The 8,143-nt window shown below is 40.6% G+C and overlaps 3 non-coding genes across 3 annotated transcripts; all 3 read right to left on the reverse strand.

Moving 5' to 3' along the window:
- Positions 1-762: 762 nt before the first annotated feature.
- trnay-gua (transfer RNA tyrosine (anticodon GUA)) lies at positions 763-855 on the reverse strand. The gene is made up of 2 exons: positions 819-855; positions 763-798 (listed from the first exon to the last, which is right to left on the reverse strand). It is a non-coding gene; the product is annotated as a tRNA-Tyr (tRNA).
- Positions 856-2,361: 1,506 nt separating this feature from the next.
- Positions 2,362-2,449, reverse strand: trnay-gua (transfer RNA tyrosine (anticodon GUA)). Its single transcript is given in 2 exon segments — positions 2,362-2,397; positions 2,413-2,449. It is a non-coding gene; the product is annotated as a tRNA-Tyr (tRNA).
- Positions 2,450-3,450: 1,001 nt separating this feature from the next.
- trnas-uga (transfer RNA serine (anticodon UGA)) lies at positions 3,451-3,532 on the reverse strand. Its single transcript has one exon. It is a non-coding gene; the product is annotated as a tRNA-Ser (tRNA).
- Between the last annotated feature and the right edge of the window lie 4,611 nt (positions 3,533-8,143).

Below are 8,143 nucleotides of genomic sequence, written 5' to 3' on the forward strand. Positions count from 1 at the left end.
AACAGTGGCGGCTGCTGGTCTTATAATGAGGGGAAGCTCATTTTTCGGCCTACATCATAAAATGTGTCCGTTTATTTATATGTAAATTCGCAGAGTGACAGAAGAGAGTCGCCAAACACAACGCTAGTCATTTTTAACAAAGACAAAGTCGCTGAGGATCAGTAACGTCTCCAGATCAACTCCGAACAACGGAATGAAAAACTGCCGAAAAACAAACTTTATTGTTAAAGATGATTGCAACAATATATATTGTGTAATCATAAAGTTGTAAACATGAACATCTCTACAAATTCTTTATGCATATTTAGCCAAATACACATCAAGCCACAGATCTGCAATAATCTCAAATCAGGCAACATCATCAACCTGCAGCTGAAACAGCGACCTAAGGATGTCAGCACTGCTCTGCTCTGCTCTGCTCTCCTACAGTCCCCCGCTCTACCAACTGAGTTATTGAAGGTATAGGAATCATCAATCAACAATATATGTTGTGTAATGGTAAAGTTGTAAGCATGAATGTCTCTAGAAAAAATTAATGCTTAATCAGCAATACACATGATCAAGCTATAGATCTGTAGTAATGTCATACCAGCTGTTATTATCACCCTGCAGCTGGACTAGAAAGGCTGAAATTTCAGTTTCTGGACATGATTTACAGAGAGCTGACTGCCACCGTAGAAATGCTCTGTATGAGGGATGTATCAGCTTGTTTTTACTTTATCTACTGGACAGTTATTCTCTGTAACACCTATAAAAGCCTCCTCCTTCGAGCCGGAGTTGAACCAGCGACCTAAGGATGTCAGCACTGTTCTGCTCTCCTACAGTCCTCCGCTCTACCAACTGAGCTATCGAAGGGGGTCAAGTCAAACATGTCATCCTGTTCTGAGGATTTCAGATGGTGTCGGGGTTAAGTAAGGCAGCTATAATGGTGCTGTTCTTTCAGCTCTGGAACACTCGTGACATTTTCCCTTTTAAGCTGAGCTGATAAAAAGAGATGATGTCCAGGAAACTGGCTCTTCAGGATTCAACCTTGTGAATCCATATATGTACATAAAAGGTAAATGTTGTATGGAAGCACATATGTGTATTGTATCCACCATCTACATTGATCAGCTGCCAAATGTAAAGCATGTCCCATCTGAAACGTGGGATAATAATCTGCCTGAAGGTTGTGGGAAAGTTTACCGCTGAAAGCAGCTGGACAGACACATGATCACATAAACACACCGCAGAGAGTCCAGTGTGAGGCCACACCATACAGAAACAAATGATATTCATTGAACAGTGTTTTGCACCGAGGCATCACAATTTTCACTTTCTCACACACTGAGAATGAGATGGAAAGCAAACAGATCCAAGTCACTGAGGACGACTCAGGAAAGATTTAACCTCCAAAAGCAAAACAGAAATACAGACCTGCATATACAGATGCAAAAACAACATGAAGCCTGTAAAGTGTATGGACTGTTGTACAGATATATAGACTGCTGTTGTGACAATTGCAAGGTATACAGTAGAAATACCCTGTTCACCTTCACTGCTGAACACAGTGCCTTGCTGGACGATGTCAAATTGTTTTGTGGCTAAAGCTGTGATTTGACCTGGCATCAGGCTGTATAACAGCACAGCCAAAGACAGTGGCTCATGATCTGGACTGCTGAACTATTATTACTACTACTGAAGTATGTCTTTTTGGACACTTGATTGTCCCCTAGGGGATATATAAAGTATCTATCTATCTATCTATCTATCTATCTATCTATCTATCTATCTATCTATCTATCTATCCATCCATTTGTCTATCTGTCTAATCTATATATCTAAAGGCAAGCTTCAGCATGTGGAACAAGCAAGGACAACCTTGTTAGGATAAGGTTAAGCAAGTAGTGGTTATGGTTAGGTTGGGGTTAGGGTTAGAGTTGTGTGTGTGGTTTAGGTGTTACTTGTGTTGTTTAAACAGTGACTTTATAGACACTTGTCTTCCTTATGGGGACAAAAAGCAAATCCCCTTAACATAAAGTTTAGGTCGAGGTTAGTATAAGGTTAGTGTGCGTGTGTTTGTGTGTGGGTGGATTCCAAGTATTACTCCGTTGTGGGGACCTAAGTCTGTTTCATTACACACATTATCAGGACTTTTTCTTATGGGGACAAAAAGCAAATCCTCATAATGTAAGGTTTAGTTTAAGGTTACGATAGAGGTCAGGGTGTGTGTGTGTGTGTGTGTGTGTGTAGCCAGGTATTACTCAAGTTGTGGGGACCTAAGTCACAGTCATATTTTGGGGACTTTTATGAGGACAAAAAGCATATCCCCATAGCATGTGTGTGCCTAACTCCGTAATACCTACAACCACAAAAAACTCCTCCTTCGAGCCGGAGTTGAACCAGCGACCTAAGGATGACAGTATTGCTCTCCTACAGTCCTCCGCTCTACCAACTGAGCTATCGAAGGGTTGTGCCTCACTTTTGTGTAACAACCTCTTGGGAAATGTCCAAGTCATGAAAATATGAATAATAGCTGCATTAGATAGAGCACCAGGCTGACTGCTGATAGGGCCACAGTCAAACAGATGAAAACATTCAACACTGCCAAACAGTTAACTACATTTTAACCGAATCCAGTTCCTGCAGCAAAGCTGTCAGGAGGGAAATGTTTTCAATCTATAATCATTAATTATTAAAGGTATGTGGTTATACATAGTCTGATTCTATATGTCTTTATGTATATATATATGTATATATATATATATATAGTTACAGGATTTAATCAGGTCAAAACTTTGGACTTTAATGTTTCTGCTCCAGTCCACACATGCAGGCGGAGCAGAGAAGACACATGTGGAAACTCCAGATCAAATGTCTCCTTTCTCCTTCCTCCTCCAGAGGGAGGAAACTCCATTTGGCCTCCGCTGACAGGTCAAGGTAGTCAGAACCGAAAAATAGACTTCCACAGAGTGTTTAGTTTACAGCGTGCAGTGACTGAGCTTGTTATTACTCATTTGTCAGTCCACAGGCTGACGTTGCAGTATGGCATGGAGAGAGTGGGAAGGGTTTCATTTATAAATAATAATTAGTCATCAACCTCTCAGACTGAGCTTTTTTGGGTATAAATTAAACCTTAGCTTCACATTTCAGTTTTAAGTTTAAGATCTACGTCCTTTCACTATGGAGGTCTGATTATGATTAGTAACCTGAGGACTTTACCTCAGCAGCAGAGAAACTATGGTTCTTGAAGATGGTAAATCAATCATTCAGTTGCTACTACAATAAAATGATTGGCATACCTTTCTTTAAGTTAAGAAAATACTGTAATTATTATTTTTATGAAACTTTTGAGGTAATGAAGTGCTGAAAACAAAGCACTTGTTACAAGGGTCATTGAGAAGGCCAATGTGTATGATGCTTGTCATATATATATATATGGCAAAGAATCAATCAATAATTTAACATCCTCGCTGTGAGCAGGATTTGAACCTGCGCAGGGAAACCCTATTGGATTTCAAGTCCAACGCCTTAACCACTCGGCCATCACAGCTCCATGTACAGTCTTTCTGCCTCCATCAGTGCTCCAAACAGCTAACAGTGAGGCAGTCAAAAAGCAACTTAATGGTTAATGGCAACGCTTTTATCTGATGTTCTCATCCAGAACAACTGCTGAGCGGGGAGGAGGGTCTGTGTGTGCTGGTGAAGGACACTGTGTCAGGACAGATGGCTGATAAAGACAAATCTCAGAACTTCCAGCTCCAGAACAGCTTCTAGTGTTGCATTTTCCAAAAATACCAAGAATGTTACAAAGATCAGTTCTTTGTACAGTGATTTTAAGGCTCAGTACTGTGGAAAACATTTTAAAGGGAAATATAAAATGTGACTAAATAGTGCAAGGATATAAGAGTTTAATATTCAAAAATAAGAACAATACAGAAGACTTGAAGAAACGGACAAGTAAAGGTACTGATGCTTAGCTTGATAGCTAAAAAGACACAAAGTGTAAGGATAGTTTTGGTCCTGTTGGAAGCCAGGTCTTTGGTTATCAACAGAGGCTAGCAGTCCCCCCCTGCATTCAGTGCTTGTGCTAAGCTAGGCTAAACACCTCACAGTGCAACAGATCACAGGTTAAAAAAAGTGATAAGTGAGTGCAGAATCATAAGAACTGCAGCTGTACTGCATGATAAAATCAAGCTTTCAACATCCCATCATGCTCTCTGACATGTATAGAAATGCTGAGTGGGTCCAGTTCACCATGAGTTTGGATCAAGATGGAAATAGGAAAATATCTGCATGACTTTAAAGAGGGTTGATTGTTGATTATTGGTGAATACACATACACAAACATTTTATACCAAGAAAATGGTATAGGCCCAAATGTTTGACCACTAAAGTAATGGGGGTCCAGTGGTATTTTCCCATTGCCTATCCTATCTATTATGTGGATCCACTTATCCATTAGTGTGAAGGGTCACTCCAAGTCAATACAGAAACCATTTCACACTATAGTGAATCAGTCATGAATGAGTCATGACGCTATGAATTCCATCTGACCTGCACCAGTGATATCTTTATAGAGGCATTTATTCTGTATGCATACTTCCATTTCGTACTTTTTGTCATATTGAGTGAAGCGGAGTGTAGATACTATGTCAACAGATCAGTCACATGTTTCTGTCCTGATGCTCAAATTCTTGCTTTCCAAAATTATGTATCTTTCATTGATCCGTATCACATATCATCACTCAACTCCCTCAGAAGCTGATTTCAGATTGGAAACTTGTTCATTACTGCAAAAATGGCCTTCTCCACATCTGTTTTACAGCTGAGCTCGGCCCTCTGCAGCCACTGAGCTCACTCTTTAATAGTTTTGTCACTGGAAAATTCATAAATTAATATCTTTGCAGCAGAGATCAAGTCTGTTCTGTTTAGCATTGAGCAGCCAGGCTGGTTAGCTGAATCCCTCAGAGGTGAAATGTCTCTGGAAATACGGTCCATGTCAAACCTGAGCCTTGGAATTCTGGGAAACGCATTTAGCGCTACTCCCACAGTAACAGAGTGAATTTTATAGTATTAGAGTCCATCCCAGCAGTCAGTCACCAACTCCCCTCTGCGCATGGGAAACCGTAATTTCCCCTGTAATTACATTAAGCACAGAATCTCCCAGAATATTAGCTCAAATGGAGAGGAATGTGCAGCACTCTCGCCTGGCCACCCCGGGATTGTCTATACTTCTGAATGCTGTGTTTGTTTTCAATTGTGTTTTCTCTAAACCAAAACACTGGAGCCTCTCAAGGAAAAAGAGGAATGGCCACAGCGGGCTGTGGGATCTCTGCTGCTGCAGATACAGATGTTTATTCGATCACCCAAATACAGATATAAGGTTTCATGGAAGGGAAAGGGAGGGGGACATGTCGCCAGCAGCGAGGTGAACGGCACAGCAGAGCTGTTTATGAACTACAAGCTTTTTAAAAAGTTTTATTCTAGAATGAGACATCCAGTTCATTTACTCCGACATGAAAGGGTTCCTTACCTATGTTAGTAATGTTAAAGGTTAAAGTTATGAGCCTCTTTTAGACTTGCTGCTTGTCATCTTTTCCAATCACATGAGTTTTTTAAATATTGACAGCTAAATTTTATTTATATAACATCATGGAATAAAAACACATGCACCTGCAGTGATTTAATGGTCAAGAGTAATTGACCATTGTACTCGGAAAATATCATATTTTCCAAAAAGGGATTGGATGAATGTGTTGAATTTAATTTAATTTGATCTAAGACACTGTACAGTCTGACATGGCTCACTGTAATGAACAGCAGTAATTAGGATTTAGACATAGATCAGCATAAAGAAAAATAATCCTCAAATAAAAATGGAAACAATTCCTATAGCTGATCCAGTAGCACTGACATACTTGTGTTCTGCAAGCAGTAACACTTTGGCCTAACACATGTTAATACCAGCACAAGTAGTCACATGTTAATACCAAATGGGCTGTGTAAATGGGCCGTCTGTGTCTATGTACACCCACGCATTTTTGCTTTAAAACCTGCCAATTTTCTATGAACATCTTTCATTGGGTTTAATTGGTCCTACCTACCCATTAAAGGAGACTACTAGACTGTGAAAACCATTGAGCCTGCACACACGCCAAGAATATTTGAATATTTGTTTGTGCATGTTATTCTACTGCATTATGAATCAGAAAAGAAAATTAGCTTCTGTTTGGACATTGCTGATTCTGTCAGTTTGGACACACCATTTTAATAAGGTGAAACATGGGGATTCATTATTAGATAAACAGTGGAGCCTTATTACAGCCCCAAAAATTACTTTAATAAATGCTGTGAAAACAAGTGAAACCTGAGAGACACGGTTTGTCTGACAAGAATACATCAGATTAAGTAGAGAAGAATGTGAGAGTGCAGATGTAATTCAGGGCCAGTGTTATGAAAATACTGAGTTAACAACTGTGCTATCAGCTACTGATGGATTTAGTTTCATTACATTACATAACTGCTGTTCCTTCTTTTGCAAAGTGGTTAAATGAAGGATAACCAGATTTAGTCCCAAGTACACTGGACACCCATGCAAACTTCACTCTACATTTTTACGTAATTTCTGGTGATTAAAGGATAGTACACTGTGTTGCTTTGGAAATGCATGCTCTGTGGCACGCAGACACAATCGTCTGTCTGCGACTTAATCCATATTTGCACAGAGAGTGTTTTTCACAAGTCACTCCCATATAATTACACTGCTAAGTGTTTGAGAGGGAGACAGGGGAGGAGATCTGGGTGGTCTCCTCTGACTTCCTCACTCCCTCCAGCACATCGACCGGAGACCTGTGATTCACCACCATTAGCATTCCACCACACCAAACTACCCGAGATGTGAGTGAGGAGCAGCCACAATGTCTCCATGTCTGACCCCCAATTTCACTGTTGGATTGAAACAAGGCCATCAGTTGCTGTTTTTACTGTTTAACTTTGAGCAGATTGGATTGTTTACTTTTTAGTACAATGTTTAATATATTTTGCCCAAGTTGGATCTTCCTCCACAGGTGTCCTAAACACAACTTTCTAGGTTCAAATCCAGAAAAGAATTTTATCTTAAACTATCCTCTGCTCTCTGAAAACTTTTTCTCTCTTACTTTACTTAAAGTTTTGCTAGTGCTACATAGCCAGCATAAGCGTTGACAGCTGTTTACTTACCAGTCTTGCCAAGAGCTTCACCCATCATTGCGTTTACAAGTTGTCTATAATACGCCCTCTGAGCAGCACTAGGTTTTCAGAGCAGACTGGAGGCTACAGTGACTCAGTATCAGAAAGTGAAAAGATGGGCCAACCAGGGTTGGGCTAGCTGGCTAACATGCTAACTTCAGTAGAAAAAAAGAAGTGACAGAAATAGAAGCAAAATAAGAGCGTTCCTCACCTCAGAGACAAATCTATAGACATCCATTAGACATTGTTTAGACAGATTTTGGTGAAATCCGGCTTAATGAATATGACAAATTGTTGGGATTTGCATGACTTACATGTCAAACAGTGGCGATTGCTCTAAGACTGCAAGGGAAGCTCAGCTTCCCCTAAAATGTCAACAAAATAAGTGGTCAAATATGAACTGTTGTGTGTACATTTCATTGACTAAATATGCGCTAGAACACGTTCATCTTTTGTTCAGAATCAGCTACTTATTACAGGTAACCGCCACGACTTCCTCCTCATTCATCCCCGCAGCGCCACAGAGCTTTACACAGTGTAGACACCGAGCGTCTACTGACTTCAATGGGGAAGCAGAGAGTGGGTTGTTCCACTGCAGCGAAACTAGACGGTCGTTGGATAAATGCTGGGCTTTGTCCCGCCCATCGGACGCTCAGCGTCTCTGGGGGTCTATGGGACAGTGGGCTGGCCCGGACGCTCGGCCTCTGCATGATGATTGGATGATCTGTCTGACGCTGAGTCCCTTTTTGATTGACAGCGAAATGAGCGAATCAGCGATCTTGAAGTATAAGCATCCACCGGAGCAGTTTTCAAGTTTTTCATTCGTGGTGCGGAGTTGATCTGGAGACGTTACTGATCCCCAGCGACTTTGTCTTTGTTAAAAACGACTAGCGTTGTGTTTGGCGACTCTCTTCTGTCACTCTGCGAATTTACA

This window comes from Seriola lalandi, unplaced genomic scaffold (assembly GCF_002814215.2).
Source record: "Seriola lalandi dorsalis isolate HSWRI2012SDOR001 ecotype SW California unplaced genomic scaffold, Sedor1 jcf7180002054736, whole genome shotgun sequence".
NCBI lineage: Eukaryota > Metazoa > Chordata > Actinopteri > Carangiformes > Carangidae > Seriola > Seriola lalandi.